Raw genomic sequence first — 19,605 nt, forward strand, 5'->3', positions numbered from 1 at the left:
TTTATGTTTACATGTATAACCCCGATTCACACAACAGGGGCTATGCTGTGACAACACAGCTTCAATGAGGAGGAAAAAGTGTTCAAGCTGTGGTTCTTCAACTGAGTGTTCAAGCTGTGGTTCTTCAACTGAGTCACCTGTTCCACACCTCTGTGCCTTTGCCCATGCACCCCATCTCTACCCATCTTTCAAGCCCAATGCAAGGACTCTACATCCTTAAGAAAACTGGCCAGCTGGTTTCTGTAGTGTAGTGGTTATCATGTTCGTCTCACACTTGAAAGGTCCCCGGTTCGAAACCAGGAAGAAACAGCAATCTCAGATTTTGGCCAGGCGTTGGTGGCGCACACCTTTAATCCCAGCACTTGAGAGGCAGAGGCAGGCAGATCTCTGTGAGTTCGAGGCCAGCCTGGTCTCCAGAGCAAGTGCCAGGATAGGCTCCAAAGCTACATAGAGAAACCCTGTCTCAAAAAACAAAAAACAAAAAAAAAAAAAAGAAAGAAAAGAAAACTGACCACATCCCCCCCCCTTCTCTGCTATAGCAATATACACACATTGAAATAATTCTCTCATCTGCTAAACCAACATGCATTCCATCTTCACAGCTACACCTTTGTCACATTGGCAGAGTGCTTGGCTTATAGTAGACATTCAAGAAACAGCTACTCACTGAACAAATCCTATTTTGTTTTCTGTGGTGGGGACATGTTACTGTTTCTTTGATGTTATGAGTAGAACTTAGACCCTTACACATGTTAGGCACGTTCTCCATCACTGAGTTCTATTTCTAGCCCCAAGTCTTATTCTTAAATTTAAAAAACTATACTCACATAACTTTTCCTCGGAAGCTATTAAAATTTGGTAAATTTATAGTGATTTTTGGAACAGTTGTTGGAAGTTAAAAATGGTGATGGCCCACAGTATCCAATCCACTCCCTTTACAATGTGCTTTTGTGGTCCACAAAGACAGAATGAACTAAAAGTATCTGCATTTCCCAGACTCCTGTGCAGTTCAGATTCTCAATGTCTTTGAGGAATAACCAGTCATATGTGCATCTATGATACTTGGAAAACAGAAGTGAGACAAAAACAACACAGCCAGCAAGAATAGACAAACGAACCATTGGGTTTTCTAAGGCAGAAATCCCTGGCCAGTCTGTCACCAGTGCTCTAGGTCCTAAGAGCGGGCAATTCAGTTTATACTTGGGGGGGGGGGCATATAAAAGAATGCATAGCCTCTCAGATCTGGCAGCAGCATAAGTGGTGCCCCGAACTCTGGCTCACAGTTTAGGTGACACATTCCTGTATAACGAGCTCCAGTGGCAACTTTCCCACTAACTTCCCTGAGAGAGGGAAAAGCTCTTCTGTGGGCCAGGTCTGGGGTACTGTTTAGGAACCCTGCTTGGGATTGGCCTGGAGTCTATTATCCCAAGATTTGCAATGACCATGAGGTCCTTGTGGTAATATTTTGTTTATGATCTAATAAAGCTTGCCTGAAGATCAGAATGCAAAGCTAGCCACAGCCATAGAGATCAGGCAGTGGTGGTTCCTTTAATCCCAGCAGCCACACTAGTTAACCATAGAAACTGGGCAGTGGTGGTGCACACCTTTAATCCCAGCACTAGAGAGGAATATAAGACTATAATATAATATAAGAATATATATAATATAATATATATATTATAATATTATATATATAATATATATATAATATAATATAAGAATATAAGCTCAGGGTCTCAGTCCATATTCAGTCTGCAGTCACACTGAGGACAGGATCACCCAACCTTGGTAGATGTAAGAACTCTCTAGTGGCTAACTGCTTTGCTTTTCTGATATTCAGCTTGAACACCAATATCTGTCTCTGGGTTTTTATTATTCATGCTACATATTGGCACCCAACATGGGGCTTGAACCCATGACCCTGAGATTAAGAGTCTCATGCTCTATCAACAGAGCTAGCCAGGCTAGAGTGGATAATTTGGGTGGCATTTGGAGCCAAGGTGCTTCTGGAGTTTGGGTGGCTGCTGGAGACTGTTTTAGAGAGGCTACAGCAGGAAAAGCCCAAACTCACTCAGAGGCTTGGGGAAAAGAAAAGAAAAGAAAACCTAGTCTGCTGAGGTGGTGACTCTGGTGGGAGCCCCACATAAAGCTTGGGCCTGTTCTGGTAGCTGCAAAGCCACAGGCAAACAGCTTTTTTGTGAATTTCTACCTTTAAATTGGGCAATTTATAACTAAGAAGGAGAGGAGAAGGCGGGTAGAGAAGAGCTGGAGTGCCATCTAGTTTTTGGAAATGAGCAAATTCTTTTCTCAACTGTCAGTACACAGAATGCTGTGAAACACTGTCAAAATGAGAGTAAGGAAGGAGATTAGGTGGTGAGAATATAAAAGGAGAACAAGAAGAAAGTTTAGACTAGTAGAAAACTTTGCCATAAATTATGGAAAACAATATGCACATCTTCAAACTGCAGCAGAAATGTCTGGCCACTAACATTCTTTTTTATTATGTCTGTGTATATGATGTGTCTATGTGTGTTTGTATGAGTATGTTAATATGTATGTGTACATGCATGGGTGAACATGAATATGGAGGCCAAAGATTGATGCCAGGCTCCTTCCTTGATTCCTCTCCACCCTATATATGGAGGCAGAGTCTCCCCTGAACATAGAGTTTGAACATAGATTTGACTAGGCAATGAACTTGAGGGGCATGAGAGGGATTCAAGGGAAGGTAACTGGAGGGGCTGGAGGGAGGCAGTGATGTAATTCTATTTCAAATAAAAATATTTTAAAAGTGTAAAAATGTTGAAAGGTATGCCTTTGTATGTGTGTTTGCGTGAGTTTATGTACTCGTGTACATGCAGACAGATGCCTACAGAATCCAGAGGTCATCCAATTCCTTGGAACAGGAGCCACAGGAAAGCCACCTGATATGGTGCTGGGAACCAAACCTGGGTCCTCTGCAAGAACAGCAAGTGCTCTTAACTGCTGAGCCATTCCTCTAATCTCTGTGTTTGTTTTTATTACAGAAATGATATCACTTGCTATGACTGAATTATCTTGATTACTTATCAAGAAGCTAAAGACATAAAGGAGAAATTTTGAGTGATAAATAAACACCTGGTACTTAGTGCTGGGATGGTGATACCTTACCCCACCAGATCCTAATAGCTCCATGCCTCTGCCACTCTCTGGAGCAGCTTGAATTTTAAAAGAAACACGTGTTCCATGTCTAACAGAATTCAATTCTAGCTGGCATCACTAGTGGCTGGTTGTTGTGTTTTTAACCCACAAGCCTACCTTGGCATTGGGCAATCTATGGGACTACCCACATGCTGTGTTGTTTTGTTCTTGAAGAGCTGTAGGCTGGGGTGTGGTACAGATTGTTAGCATTTGTGGCATTGGTGTGTCATAAAGGAACCTAAAGCAGCTCCTCCCATGGTAACTAACTGTTCCCAGAGCAAGACAGATCTTGTAGTGCCAGATCACAAGCAGATAATTATGAACACAATATCTGGAGCCACCCTGGTCCCAAAGGATGGCTATGGCAACAGGTTGATCTTTCTAGTATTCTCATTCTTCCTGAACATGCAAGTCAAGCCTAGCACAGAGCTAAGTAAGAAAGCCCAAGGTAACCAAACCTTTAAGTTCAAAGTCATGTGCAAGCAAGAACCTTGACTTCACTTACTGAAGTGCCAGAAACTAAATAGCATGGGGGACTCTCAGAAAGAGAATTTTAAATAACCATTTTTAAAGAAATTCCACTAGTTTGAATCAAACATTAAAAAATAATATTCTAATATTCTGAGAAAATTAAGAGATGGAAACAGTTTTTAAAAAATAAAATTTTTGAGTTCTAAAATTTACAGTGTTGAAATTAAAATTGCAACAAAAAGTACCCATAAGAGGTGGATTAGCTGTTTTCCTCATTATTGTGATAAAACAGCTGACATGAAGAAATTTAATGAAGGGCGGGATTTGTTTAGCAGTGGAGGACAGGCTGGTCTTCCTCAGGATGCCGAGTAAGACAAATGCTATTGCACAGCTAGCTGTCTCCTTTCGATTTAGCCTGGGCTCCAGTCCATGGGATTTGCGTCTCATATTCAGAATATGTCTTCCCTCCCTACTCTGTTAAGACTGCTGAAGCCGATGCACACAAGTTGGGGGTTACAAAATTTATGGCAACACTGAAAAGATTCTCAGTGCGAGAAAAAAAGTTAGTTCAGAATCCAAAGTGTAACGAATGTGAGCAGTTTCTGGCCGTGCAGTTGCGTGGTGAGGCTCCACTGCAGCCCTGGTTCCCAATACACAGTGTGTACAGTATGCATAGCACAGGCTATCACATCACAAGGCACCAACAAACAGTGCCTAAAATACCTCAGCTCAGATCCAAGACTACTGTTTGCCTTGAATCACAGTGTTTTTACTATACATATATAAAGTTTTCTGCTCTATCAGAACATAATGGCTTACCTACAGGAAAAGAAGTATTTTTCTACAGTTGTTCCTCAGTATGTATTAGGTTAACATATCTTTAGATTGTGTCATGTCAGAATACTTGGTTATTTGGGGGTTTTGGCTTTTTTTTGGAGGGGTTGTTTTTTATAATTATTGCTTCCATTCTGAGTTCAGTTTCATTTTATAAAAAAATAATTAAATGACTCTGGCTTGGGGGTTTAAACAGAATTTCCAACAATTTCTCAAATAGCCCAAAACATACCTGTGCCATTTTGTGCTATGTATTTATAGAAAGCAATATTCTCAACATTAACAACTACATAATCAAAATATTAACTCTGAAAAACACATTGTACAACATGAAGTAGCAAATATTCAGTTCAGATTTAATTCTACATGTAAAGCAAATAGATACATCCATCTCATTAGTATGCAAATTTGCTTTAGTCTTTAATAGATAATACAAGTATATGTATAGCAAAGAATTGCTTGAAAACCAATTTCTTCATGACATTATTTCTTAATGTTTGATTTGCACACTCATTTTATATACCTATATATTTAGAGGGAGTTACATGAAATTTTCTCAGGGGGTCACAAGTAGAAATGTTGAAAAAGCCTTGCCCCAGGAGCCCTTATACATAGTTAATGAGTATAAATGGTTGCAGCCACTATAGCAATCAGTTTGGTACCTTCTCAGAGAAAGAAAAATAGAATGACCATGTGACCCAGATATACCACTTTGGAAGTATACCCAAAGGTCTCTATATCCTGTTTTACAAATACTTGTATATCCACATTGACAGATGCTGTATTCACAATAGCTAGGAAATGGAATGATTCTAAGTGTCCACCAGCTGACAAATGGACAATGAAAATGTAATAGATACACACAGTGGGATTTTATTTGGCTCTAAAGAAAAATTAAATTATGAAATACAGAAGAAAATCGATGGAACTGGAAAACATACTGAGAATGGTAGCCTAGACTCAGAAAGTCAAATACCTCATACTAGCTTTCATATGTAGATGAGAGCTTTGAATATTTAAATTTCCATGTTTATCTTGGAATGTTTGTAGAGACCTGAAATCTAGAAAGAAGACATGATGGGTTGTGGAGGTTTTCAGAGAGGTGAGGATAGTAGAACACATGTTCTATGAAAGTAGAAGGAGGAAATACTGGAGTGGCAAAGCTAAACCAGGCACATAGAAGTAGAAGAATAGGCTGGAAAAATTATAGAGGGGAGGGTAACCAAAACTATGAGCACATGGAGAAGCCATATTGAAACCTAATTCTTTATAAGCTAATTAAAAATATACATTTAAAAAGACTTTGAACAGAAGTCCCCTACATGAGTGAATAATGTACCTCCCAGAAGTCATGTTATTTAATGAAAGCAAGAATGCCAGGTTCAGGTAACTGTCCTTTGAGCTATTGGTCAAGGAGGTCCCAAAATGATAGTTTTTGGCACTGCTCTTTGTGAACCACAAGAACTAGACCACAAAATCTTTTACCTGAAGATAACACATATTTTGGATTTGGACATAGAAAGATCATGCTGAAGCTGAACTGGAAGCTCCCTCCCTGTTCCCCAGCTTTCGCAGTGGTAGAAGTTGCTATGCAAGCATATGAGGAAGTAAAGTCATCAGTGGTCTTCCCCAGCTGTGGACCTTACCTGATCCAGTACAACTTGCCAGGCACGATGTGTCCATTGGTATAAATGATTGTTCTGGGGGTAACTAACTTCATTGTGGTTGGATATGAAGCCCACTCCAGAGGAGCAAGGTCATGCCGGGTGCTGTGGATCTGGCCATAGGCTCATGGCTGGGGAGATGGTGGGCCTGGGGTGAATCTACTGCTTCTGTTTTGCTAGATGACTATGTTGTTAAACTGCTCCCTAAAATTGAAGGGTAGTGCTACCCTCAGATTTGCCAAGGAAACTTCTCTTAACCTGAACAGTGGTTAACACAGACTCAGGACTAGTTAAAGTGACTGTTGAGTGCCTAACCTTAAGCTGGGCATCCATATCACCCTTCCAAGGGTCAGGGAACATCACAGAAAAGTGGGCAGGAAGAAGCTAAGAGGTGGACAGTAGAGAAGAGGGCCATAAAATGTGGTCTTCTGGGAATGATATGGTTGTTGAACTCATAAACTCACAGTAATTGCTGTTGCCTGCACGGGGCCTGCACAAGACTAGACCAGTCAACATTCAGTTATGGATGAGGGATGGGCTTATAGGATACCAGCACTGGCCAAGGAGATATTGTCAACTAATGGCTGCTAGAAGACAGGGAGTCCTCGTTTTTTAGTAGTGTAGTCACTGCTGAATTGCCCATGCTCCAAATGTGTAGCTCCATAGCCCTTAGCATATGGATGGCCTTGGTTAAATACAGAGGGCCACAAAGCAAAAACAAAAAGATATGACAATTCGAGGGGGAATTGCCGGTAAAAGGACAGTTGGAGATGGAAGAAGTATAAGAGAGGGTGTGGGTGAGTGTGACCCAGAATGTATTATGGACAGGTATGAAACTGTCAAAAAGTAAATTCATTTTTAAAGTAAAAACATAAAATAAAAAATACATGAGAAAAACCATGCCCCATACCAAAAGGACCAGATAGACTTCTATGGAAGTTTCTGTCCAATAGTGGCAGAATACACGTTTTCCTCATCAGCACATAGAACATTCTCCATGACAGGACACAGAACAACAAATCAGAGCAAACCTTTGAAAATCCAAACTATACTGAATGTCTTTTCAGTGCAATAAAAGTATTAATCATTTACAAGAACTTTGGAAGGTATGTAAATATGCAGAAATGACACAACTTACTTTGGGACAACCAATAGCTGAAAGAAGAAATTTAGTCAGAAATTTCCATTTTTCTTCAAACAAATAAAAGTGCAGACACAGCATGCTGAGATATGTGGGACATGGGAAAGGAAAAGCTAACAGGGGAGCTCCCGCAGTCAATGCATTTCAGAGAACAGTCTTTCACTGTATGGGGCATCTAGAGAAGCCAGACAAGCAAGTGCAAAACAAACCCAAAATTAATAAAAGGAAAGAACCAGTAAAGACCAAAACCAAGTAAATGAAACAGCAACTAAAAATTACAGAGGACAACAAAAGAACTTGTTGGAAAACAAAGAAGCAAACTTGATAAGAAGAAAGGAGAACTTCCAATAAATACAATCAATTCTGAAAAGGAGACATTACAATTGATACTATAGAAATGAAAAGATTTGAAAGATTATCACAAAAAAAACATAGTAACAAATTTGATAATCTAGAAGTGATGGAAAATCCATACATATACACATCAAGATTAAGTCATGAATAAATGAAAAATCAAAACATATCAATATCAAGTACTGAGAAGGAATCAATAATAAAAAAACTCACATCAAAGAAAAGCAAAATCCTAGACCAAATGAATTAGACCAATCAGTCAAAGATTAGTGTTGGTCCTCTTTAAGTTATCCAAAAACAGAAGAGTAAGGAATTCTTCCAAACACTTTCTAGAAGTCTAGCATTACCATGGTACACAAATCAGATAAGAATACAACATGAGGAACATGACAGGCCAGCACCAATGATAAATAGAGAAGCAACAATGAACAAAGCCACACAGCATACTGAACCCAGAGGACATCAGGAAGTTTATTCACTGTAACCAACCCAGTGATGATTTTCCCAGGGCTGTAGAGGCAATTCAATATTCTCAAACCAATAACCTATTGATGAATGTGGGAGGTTTGAAACAGATTGAAATTCACATTAATCAGATGAGATTGTGTTTTTTTAAGTAAATTTTTATTTAAATTAGAAACAAGCTTGTTTTACATGTCAATCCCAGTTCCCTCTCTCTCCCCTTCTCTCCTGCCCCTCATCAACCCCCTATCCCATCCCCTTTCTGTTCCCCCAGGGAAGGTAAGGCTTTCCAAGGGAGATCTTCAAAGTCTGTCATATCATTTGGAGCAGGGCCTAGACTCTCCCCCATGTGTCTAGGCTGACAGAGTATCCCTCTATGTGGAGTGGGCTCCCAAAGTGCATTTGTGTAATAGGGAGAAATACTGTTCCACTACCAGAGGCCACATAGATTGCCCAGACCTCCAAACTGACATCCTCACTCAGGGGATCTGAAACAGTCCTATGGTGGTTTCCCAGTAATCAGTCTGGGGTCCATGAGCTCCCCCTAGTTCAGGTCAGCTGTTTCTGTGCATTTCTCCAGCCTAGTCTTGACCCCTTTGCTTATCACTCCTCCCTCTCTGCAACTGGACTCCAGAGTTCAGCTCAGTGTTTAGCTGTGGGTGTCTGTTTCTGCTTCCATCAGCTGCTGGATGAAGGCTCTAGGATGGCATATAAGGTAGCCATCATTCTCATTATCGGAGAAGGGCATTTAAGGTAGCCTCTTGACTATTGCTTAGATTGTTAGTTGGGGTCAACTTTGTAGAAACTGAGAAGCTTCTGTAAGGCAAAGGACACAGTCAACAAGACAAAACAGCAGCCATAGAATTGGAAAAGATATTCACCAACCCCACATCTGACAGAGGGCTAATTTCCAAAATATACAAAGAACTCAAGAAGTTAGTTACCAAAACACCAAATAATCCAATCAAAAAGTGGCATACAGAACTAAATAGAGAATTCTCAATAGAGGAATCTAAAATGCCTGAAAGACACATAAGAAAGTGCTCAACATCCTTAGCCGTCAGGGAAATGCAAATCAAAACAACTCTGAGATACCATCTTACTCCTGTCAGAATGGCTAAAATCAAAAACACAATGACAGTTTATTCTGGAGAGGATGTGGACAAAGGGGAACACTCTTCCACCGCTGGTGGGAGTGCAAACTTGTACAGCCACTTTGGAAATCAGTATGGCATTTCCTCAAGAAATTGGAAATCAGTCTACCACAAGATCCAGCAATTCCACTCTTAGGCATATACCCAAAAGATGCACATTCATACAACAATGACATCTGTTCAACCATGTTCATAGCAGCATTATTTGTAATAGCCAGAACCTGGAAGCAACTTAGATGCTCCTCAATTGAAGAATGGATGGGAGAATGTGGTACATTTACACAATGGAGTACTACTCAGCAGAAAAAAAAAAAAAACAATGAAATCTTGAAATTTGCAGGCAAATGGATGGAACTAGAAGAAACCATCCTGAGTGAGGTAACCCAGTCACAAAAAGACAAACATGGTATGTACTCACTCATATATGGATTTTAGACATAGAGTAAAGGATTACCAGCCTACAATCCACACTGCCAGAGAAGCTAGGAAACAAGGAGGACCCTAAGAGAGACATGCATGGTTCCCTGGAGAAGGTGAAAGGGACAAGATCTCCTGAGCTAATTGGGAGCATGTGGGGAGGGGAGAGGGAGATAGAAGAAAGAAAAAAGGAGGAGAGAAGGGGAGAGGTGGACATGAGAGAGCAAGAAGATTGAGTCAGGGGAAGAATAGAGGAGAGCAAGAAAAGAGATACCATAATAGAGGGAGCCATTATAAGTTTAAAGAGAAATCTGGCACTAGGGAAATGTTCAGAGATCTACAAGGTTGACCCCAACTAACAATCTGAGATTATGTTTTTAACTGTTTAGTACACAGCTATAAACTTTACTTTTTGCATTGACCTTTTATTCCTGAAAACTTGATAAATTTATTTATTTGTTCTAATTTTGAAGGTTCTTCAGGCTTCTCCCTATATACTATTCTGTCATTTGCAAATAAGAGACTTTTATTTTTCCTTTTATAGTTAAAATGCCTTTTCTTTCTTTTCCCTATTATTACAAGTTTTTATACCTCTAATATAGTATAAAGTAACACTAGAACACTGTTTCTTTGTGTCTGAAACCTGGGGAAACATTTGGTCTTCCATCATGTTCTTCATCAGAATGAGCCCTTGACCCTTCTCCATTCTGTACAATTCTAGCTATTGACTGAGCCTTCTTTTGTTATGTTCAGGTACCTTGTCTTACTATTAGTAACATACTAATTGTACAGAATGCTATGTTTTATTTATCAAGCTTTTCAGGATTAAAAGGTCAATGCAAAAAATAAAGTTTATAGCTGTGTACCGAACAGTTAAAAACATAATCTCATCTCATCAATGTGAATTTCAACTTGTTTCAAACCTCCCATATCCATCAGACAGTCATGGGATCAACAGAGGAATCGGTGAAAGTAAATGGAAAATGGCAGACACAAGTAGGTAAGATTTTTCAAGTGGGAATGGGCACTCATAAATAAAAGCATAGGTGTAAGAGGAATACACTCCACCTGGAATGTGGAAATTAATCTGATTTAATTTCCATGCCCAGAAAGGTACTGAAGAACAGACCTGTGATAGTAAAGCAACTTTGTTAATATTGGGGCTCATTTCTCTTCCTAAAGGAAAAGAGGAATCTTTGAAGATTTTGAGGAAAGAGAAAGACACCATCCCACATGAACTTTAGAAAAGCCACTCTGGTAGCTATGTACAGGATAAAGTAGATTATATGTATCACTAACTCTTTCTACAGTCTCAACTTGATCTTTAATATTGGCCATCCATCCTCTTTGTATGGAAGTTGTTTCAAACCTCCTACATTTATACTAGACTTCACTTCCATGGCCCATTTCCAAGAAATCATTAAACTGGTCCCCTCACTGACAGAATATCCAGGGATTAGTCAGAACCTCACAAAGCCTGGTGCAGTCGTTTGTACATGAACAAGGGAATGCCACTGACTTGGAGATATGGAGGATAAGGCATTATTAGGAAATGGCCTTAGTTTGCCTTTTATTGCTGTGCTAAAACACCATGAATGAAAGAAGCTTTGGTAGGAAAGGTTTCATCGTACAGCATGTAGTCTGTTGTAGGATATTAGTTTCAGATATGTTACATTCATTTATGCTGGGGAATATTTGTATAATTATGCAAAGATGTGTTGTATGCTTTTATGTTGCATCTGTTTAACTCTGCAAAACTGTGTTACTTTGCCTGTCTAAAACATCTGATTGGTCTAATAAACAGCTGAACATCCAATAGCTAGACAGGAGAAAGGATCAGCAGGGCTGGCAGGTAGAGAGAATAAATAGGAGGAGAAATCTAGGAAGAGAGATTGAGGAACAAGGAAAAGAAAAGCAAAGTTGTTATTAGGGGCCAGCCACCCAGCTACATGGCAAGCCACCGAGTAAGAAAAGAGGTATATAGAATAGAGAAACATAAAAGCCCAGAAGCATAAGGTAGATGGGATAATTTAAATTAAGAAAAGCTGGCTAGAGTGCCAGGGGTTGGTGGCGCACGCCTTTAATCCCAGCACTCAGGAGGCAGAGGCAGGTGGATCTCTGTGAGTTCAAAGCCAGCCTGGTCTCCAGAGCGAGGGCCAGGATAGGCTCTAAAGCTACACAGAGAAACCCTGTCTCGAAATGCCCCGTTCCCCCCCACAAAAGAAAGCTGGCTAGAAACAAGCCAAGCTAAGGCCAAGCATTCATAAGAAAAAATAAGATAAACTTACATGTGATTATTTGGGAGCTGGGCTGGGGGCCCGGGGACAAAGAGCAAAGAGTTAAACAACAACAACAAAAAAAAACCCTACAAGTATCTTCCTCTCCCTCTCTACATAATTCTTCAACTTGCCTTTTTTCTACTTGAAGTTGTACTTTGAAAATTACCTATGCCAATACACATAGCTCAATTAACATAGTGTTTTCCTTGCACTGTAAATGGGTGGCTCACATCTGTAATCCCAACACTCAGGTCAGGAGTTCACAGTCACTCACTACATCAAGGCAACAAGTAAACTTCATGCTGACTTAAAAAAGAGAGTGAGAGATACGGATCACTGCACCAAGTCCTCTATATTTATATTATAGCTTTCAGTTTAGTGTTTTTAAAGGACTTCCGAGTATGTGATAAGAAGGTCTCTGATTCTCGTGCCTTCTCTTGAGGCTCTTTTTCTTCTCTTGGTTTGCCTTGTCCAACTTTGATGTGATGGTTTTTTATTTATCTTGTCACATTTTATTTTCTTGTGTTTTGTTGTTATCTCTTAGAAGCCTGTTCTTTTCTAATGAGAGAAAGAAAAGAAGTGGATCTAGATGGGAAGGAAGGTATAGAAGAGCTAGGAGGGGTAGCGAGAAGGGAACCTGTAATCAGGATATATTGTATGAGAAAAACAATATTTTCAGTCAAAGGGGGCAAAAAGTTACAGACCATTGTAAGATGATAACTCTGAAGAGTCTAGAATTAAATGACTTTGTATTGCTTGAATTTTATAATAAAAGAATATATTTACTAAAGGAGCATTTTTAACAATATAAATGTATATATTATTATGTAGAAAAGCAGAATTTAGAGCAATATTTATAGTAATAACATTTTATTAAAATTATATGCATGCACACAGAAAGGATAAACACTTTGATACTAACTCCTGTTAATATTAACTCACAGAGTCCTCAGTATTTTTCCTTTATTCTTTATGTTTGTCCATATTTTGTCCCAATATATTTTGTTTGGTGGGGAAAAGAATATTTCATAACTGAGACTCTTTTTAACAGCAAAAGGCATTTGTGTAAGCACTTTTGCTTTATTTTATATTTTTTAATTTGTATCAGAACTCTAATCCTTCTTAATGATAAAAATCCAGAGTCAAATATTAGGGGGTGAAAGCTGAAAGATCATAGAAGTAAAGCAGCCAGCCACTAAAGTGGCTTACTTATACACTTACCTCTATAAAACCCTCAGATGGAAAGGGGAGAGCTCCTGTCTCCTCCTGCCCTACATTCCTCTCTCTGCCCAGCCATCACTGGCTTCCTGTCTCTACCTCCCTAGTGCTGGAATCAAAGGTATGAGCTCTGTTTCTTTTAGACTGTTTAAATCTCATGTAGCCCAGTGTGGACTTGAACTCCTGATCATCCTGCTTCCATCTCGTAAGTGCTGGGATTAAATATGTGTGCCACCACTGCCTGGCCTCTATGGTTAACCAGTGTGGCTAGCTCCACCTTTGATTTACAGGCAAGCTTTATTTGTTAGGGCACTAACAAAATATCACCACATTTCCCCCTTTTGGTATACATTTCCCTCTTTTGTTTTCTATGTTATAACTAACATAGAAAAACTATATACAGTAAGTACAATAACTATATACAAATATCACCGGCACTAATTACATTAATAATGTGTAGCATTTAACAAATGGGTAGCTGCTGGCATCTCTCAGACTGTGCCCTTCTCCTGTATCTCTGCTTGGATTTCCCACCTGGCTCTATCCTGCCTTGCCATCGACTAAAGCAGCTTTATCAACCAATGAGACCAACACAAATTCACAGTGTACAGAAAGACATCCTACATCATTAATTATTTTATGTGTATGAGTGTTTCCAGTACATATATATCAAAGCATCACATACATGTGGAGCCTGTGGAGGCCTGAAGGGGGTGTTAGATACCTTTGAACTGCAGTTACAGATGGTTGTGAGCTACCACATAGGTGCTTGGAAGCAAACCCTGTTCTTCTGGAAGACTGGTCAGTAATCTTAACTTCTGAGCCATCCTTCTATCCCAGCACTTTCACTTTAAAATAATGAGGGATTTTCTTTCACTAATGCCAAAGAGTGAAGTTCTACTGAGACAAGAGCATGCTCTGGCATATGTGGCAGGATAAATAACCCAACAATCAACCAGGCATGTCTTCCAGTCTTGCCCGATCTCACTTAATTGCAGGGCTTAGTTTGTTTCTTACCATGCAGCAATACTCAAGGCTTGTTATTCTCTAGAACCAGAGCAGGTTTTGCCTGCTCCAGAGAGGAGGAATCCAGCCCCCGAAACAGCAATTGCCTGCTTATCAAGGATGTGGTTTCTAAGCACAGACTTCAAAAAATTTCTATGAAGCCTCAACTGAGATCTGTCTGAGGTCTGGGCTCCTCCTCTTCTGTCAAACAGAGGTGATACCTAAAGCTACACAAAGGTGTAACAAAAGTTACACAAAAGCATGTGAATAGTAAGATTATGTAATCCAAGTTCAGTGAGTGAGATAGAAACACAGACAATGCTAAACTATACGTGGTGGCTCACACCTTTACTCCCAGCACTCAAGAGTTGGAGGGAGGAGAATCACCATGGGTTAGAAGTCAGCCTGGCCTAGAAAGTGAACCCTGACTCAAAATGAAATGCTAGCGTGATGAAAATAATCCTCTAGTCTTGCCCATGAATCATCACTCTGAGAAGTCAAAATTGCCAAGGGAACTATTAAGAAAATAATAATTATCATCACGGGATCAGAAGCAAGCTGTAATTCCCTTGAAAAATTATTTCAGAGCCAACACAACACTAATGGTGTGTGTGCCTCTTGAAAACTGATGGGCTGCCATGCTCCGTAAGACAACTGCTGGCATTGTAGGAAGAAATCCCCAATATTTTCCTGGGAAGAAATTGTTTTAACAAGGAAATTATTAATTACTATTATAGTGAATATTATCACAATCTTTACAGTACACAGATAATGCATAAAGTATCCACCACAAGATAAAAATCTCAATGGTGAAACTAACAAAAACATCAAATGTTTTCCTATGCTCTTTTTAAGCCAGTACATATAATAAAAGCAAACTTATATAACTATTAAATATCAGAGCAAGTAATGATAGTATATTTTAATATTTAGTTTAGTATATTTATTACATAAGTACATTGTTAGTCATCCTTCTGTTACTATTACAAATAATACCTGAGATAATGAATTTACAGGAGAATAAGTTTGCTTTGGCTCATGGCTCCAGTCCATACCCAGGTTGAGCCATTGCTTTGAAGTCTCTGGTGAGAGTAGCAGATGATAAAATGAGGGAGCTTAGAGCAGAGCTAAATTACTTACCTAAGGCCAAGACTCAAAAGATAAGAAGAGGAAGAGGTCAGAATCAACCATCTCTACAAACACTCCAGTGAACCTCCCCAAGAGGTCCCTTCTCCTAAAGTTTCCCCCATTTCCCAACAGTCCCACCCAAGGGTTCAATCCCTCAACACACGGGCCATTGGCAGCATGTAAGATCCAAACGATAGCATATAAGTTATGGCTCTGGAACACCACAAGGTCTTGCATCACCCAACAATTTTCTTCAAAACCTGTATAGTTTTCTAATCACAAGCAAATGCACAGACGACACAGTGCTGGGAGACTATATCTCTTCCCATCCCCACAACAAGAAAGAACTCAGAACCTTGAATGTGTGACCCTTGACCTCCACCATCACGAGACCACTCGTCCACTGCTTATAAACAATGCAGTCTGTTGTGTTAATCGGTTATTGTAACAGCAGCAAAGCAGAGACAAGCCCTAAGCACCCACTTCCTGTTACACATATCTATGTTTACAGGCAAACGGCCCATTGTCTCAATACTCTGTAAGCCTCTGAGGAGCCGGTAGTTTACTTTATCTTCCTTCCTTTATTACTCTCACATTTTATGGTACTAATAAAGGTAAATCAACACTTTAGTCAAATACTTAGGATCCAGTGCATGAAGTCCCCTGGACAATAATGGCACACACTTTGTCAGTCACAGTAAGTAATCAACAGTTTGTCTTCTTTTGTAAGTCTATTCATTATCTCCAAATGATCACAATAAAAATATTTGTATTTTGACAGGAAATAGCCTGAAAACAGAATACAATCCAACCCGAGCCTCAACATTTTTTGCTTCTCAGCATTCATTGACTATTTGCTCTCTCAAAGCAACACCATGTAGGTTGCTGAGAAAGTGGAGATGAAGAGGGTGAAATGCTGGATACTGTTAGACCCCCGGAAAAACTCAGGTCTCCGGGGTCTCAGCCCAGGACCGCAGTCACCCCAGTCACCAGGCAGATTCGAAAGCTTGCTGCAAACTGCATGAGGCTTTTTTTTTTTTTTTTGAGCTCCTTCACCCACCGGCCATGGCGGATGGCTAGCAAAGACACTGCGAAGCGTCTACATAGAGATCTTATAGGGCAGCATAAGGGCAGTGTCTAGGGGTACGCACAGGCTCACGATTGGTGTGCCTCCAGGCATGGAGGGCTTGCCCTGTGTTGATTGGCCAACTGGTTGTTATGGCCCATAGGTCCTCCCAGGGTGGTTGCTATTCTCTGTACATCATTGCTGTGCACTTGTCCGTAAAGTACACCCAGAGTCATAAAGCATAGCGCCACCAGCTAACTTCTGATTGGTTCCTTGCCACGAGGTAGGCACCTAACCTCTAGTGGCCAAGGCAAGGTCAGAAAAGCACGTGTTACTGTCATGGCTGCCCAAATGGGGAGCTGGTCCCTTCAGAGACAAGTGTGTTCTAGAAGACCAGTGAGACAGTTGATAAGGAAAGGCACTTGCTACCAAGTCTGACTACCTAAATCCCATCTCTAGGACCCATATAGATGTGGAACAAACTCCACGCTATACACATATCAATAATAATAAATGTTTTAAAGAAAGAAAGTGTAAGATCCCCGGAAGCTCAGGCCTCCAGAATCTTTTCCCAGGACTGCAGCCACCCCATTCACCATGAGGATGCAGAAACTTGATGCAAACAGCAAGAGGCTTTAATGAAAGGTGGACATTTGTACAAACGGGCTCTCTCAGCATGCAGGCTAGAGAGCAGCCCCATCGTCCTCTAGGCACAGGTGTTTTTAAAGGCAAAAACCATAAGCTTAGGGAGGGGCCTCCACTCTCCATCCGTTGAATACATGACCAGAGTCATGGGTTCCTAGGAAGCCCTTTGTCTTGAGGGGAGGCCTTGGAATCAGATAGCCTCCTGACCCACCAGTTGTAAAACATGCAGACCTCAGGATGTGCTAACTAATGATAGCTATCTCTTTGTTTCATAATGGTAGCTATCTCTTTGTTTCATAGGGACCCTTAATTGTTAATTATTGACATATTGGCCAGTGGGGCCATCTGTTTCCTTCATGAGCCCCTCGGAGAGGGTGGCCATCTGGGAATTCTTGGTACCCAGTTATCTTATGGCCTTGTAAGGGAGTAATTGCTGGTGGCTGGTAAATTCCAGGCACTAAGTCATAGTAGTGGCCTTGGTCAGTTTCTAGGCTATATTTCTTTGCTAATTTTTAAGTCTTTCAAAAGAAAAACCAATTCTGAGAGTATCATGTGTACATAGGCCAGTACTGCCTAGGTTGGGAAAATCAAAAAAAGAACCTCCCCAAATTATGAGATCTGTAACTTTGGGAATTTGCTATACACAACAGAAGAAATGAATTTCTGTGGCAGAGGAAATAGCATGAAGCAAAACCAAAATTAAAAAGGTAACTAGTGAAGCAAAAGTCATTGTTTCTCCCTCCCCTACACTCTGCCTTGTTTGTGTTGTGTATGTGTGTATAGTTTTGAATCGGTGTCTCACTCTGTAGCCCAGGCTGGACTGGAACTCACTATGAAGCCCAGGCTGGCCTTGAATTTGTGGTAATCTTCCTTGCCTCGGCCTCCTGAGTGCTGGGATCACACAAGCATGAACCAATTATCCTTGGCTTGCACATCTTTAACGGCTAGTTTCATAAACAGAGTTTTATACTTTTAAATTTCTTATACAGAAGCACTAGCCCCTAGTCCCCCTGAATTTGGGGACAAAACCTTTAGTTAGGAGAACAGATCTGCCCAATCCAATCTAATAGGTGTCTACTTGTAGGATGAAGTAAACAACGCGCAGAAATGGGAGAGAGGCACATGAGAGGAATGACCATGTGAAGAAAGAGTCACAAGATGGCTTCCTGCCAGTCAAAGATAGCAGCTACAGAAGAAGCCGGCACTGCATGCCCCTTGGATTTTGGTCGCAGCCCCCAGAGCCATGAGATGGGTGTTCTGCTGTGTCAGCTGCCCAGTCTAACTGAATCACTTCTTCCCTGGTACCTGAAATCGCCTGAGCATAATTTGCAATGCCTACTCTAATGCAAACGGTGGCACACTGCATTGTCTAGGACATAATAACCAAAATATCAACGTGCTCAATAGAGACACAAATTTTGAATACTTTTCCTCTGCGGCTGATTGGGTCTGGCTTTGTTTTGTTGCAGTTGTTCAAGTACACAATGTAGTTGGGTGTAAGATACCAGATATTGCTGTCTCCTATGCATCATGGTCTGGAGAACTTACCATCAGTGCAGAGTCATTATGTAACAGTGGTCCTTTTATGTGAGCCCTCTCCCACAAGACTTGTGAACAAACTTCTGTGAGCTCCTTTTTTTTTTTTTTAATGTCTTTATAACAGTGGTTCTCAACCTTCTTCAACCCTTTAATACAGTTCCTCATGTTGTGGAGACCCTAACCATAAAATTATTTTCCTTGTACTTCATAACTGCAATCTTGCTACTGTTACGCATCATAATGTAAATATTTGGATATGCAGGATGGTCTTAGGTGACCCCTGTGAAAATGTCATTCAATCCCAAAGGGGTGGAGACTCACAGTTTGAGAACCACTGCTTTATACCTTACCTAGTGTCAAACCCATGATAAGTAACCAACTTTTTCTTTTAATTTTTGTTGTTTCTTTTATTGCACAAATACTACATGTGAGTCCAGTATAATAAGCATCGGTATCATCTCCCCTTTAGAGGCTGCCCTTGGATGGTCGTGACTGTTCTGTGAGTGTAAAAGACATGTGCTTACTGTTCACTGAAGTCCTTAGGGTAAGATGATCCTGAGAAAACTAGGAGTGCTTTCCAAAAAGAGTTTATTAAATTTGTAAGTTGATTTTAGAAGAATCTACATTTTAAAATAATCAGTTTGTTGTCACCTGACAAGAGATAACTTCTTCATAAAAACCTGCTTTGTATTTTCCGTAATTTTCATTCATATACTTTATATAATATAATTTGCATTTTTGTTTTATTTGTTTGTTTTTTTTCAGGACAGGGTTTCTCTGTAGCTTTGGAGCCTGTCCTGGAACTTGCTCTGTAGACTAGGCTGGCCTCGAACTCACAGAGATCCGCCTGCCTCTGCCTCCCCAGTGCTGGTCTTAAAAGCATGCACCACCACTGCTGGGTTTACAATTTGCATTTTAGAAGATCTGCCATCACATTATCTAATGGGTCTAAACAAAAGTTAACAATTTAAATTTGATTTTATTTTATGATCTATCATCTTACTAACCTGATGACTTTTTGTGGTTTTTAAATTAATTCATTAGAGAA

General features: G+C 40.2%; 1 long non-coding RNA gene and 1 other non-coding gene across 2 annotated transcripts in view; both read left to right on the plus strand.

The window, feature by feature from the left end:
* Positions 1 to 18,675, plus strand: part of LOC103158615 — a 49,214-nt gene extending 30,539 nt beyond the window's left edge. Inside the window, exon 4 of the long non-coding RNA XR_004772335.1 lies at positions 18,103 to 18,675. This is a non-coding gene — a long non-coding RNA (uncharacterized LOC103158615). The remainder of the gene's footprint in view (positions 1 to 18,102) is intronic.
* On the plus strand, positions 237 to 309 carry Trnav-cac. The gene has a single exon. It is a non-coding gene; the product is annotated as a tRNA-Val (tRNA).
* Positions 18,676 to 19,605: the final 930 nt, after the last annotated feature.

The sequence above is a fragment of the Cricetulus griseus genome (assembly GCF_003668045.3).
Source record: "Cricetulus griseus strain 17A/GY chromosome 1 unlocalized genomic scaffold, alternate assembly CriGri-PICRH-1.0 chr1_1, whole genome shotgun sequence".
NCBI classification, from domain to species: domain Eukaryota; kingdom Metazoa; phylum Chordata; class Mammalia; order Rodentia; family Cricetidae; genus Cricetulus; species Cricetulus griseus.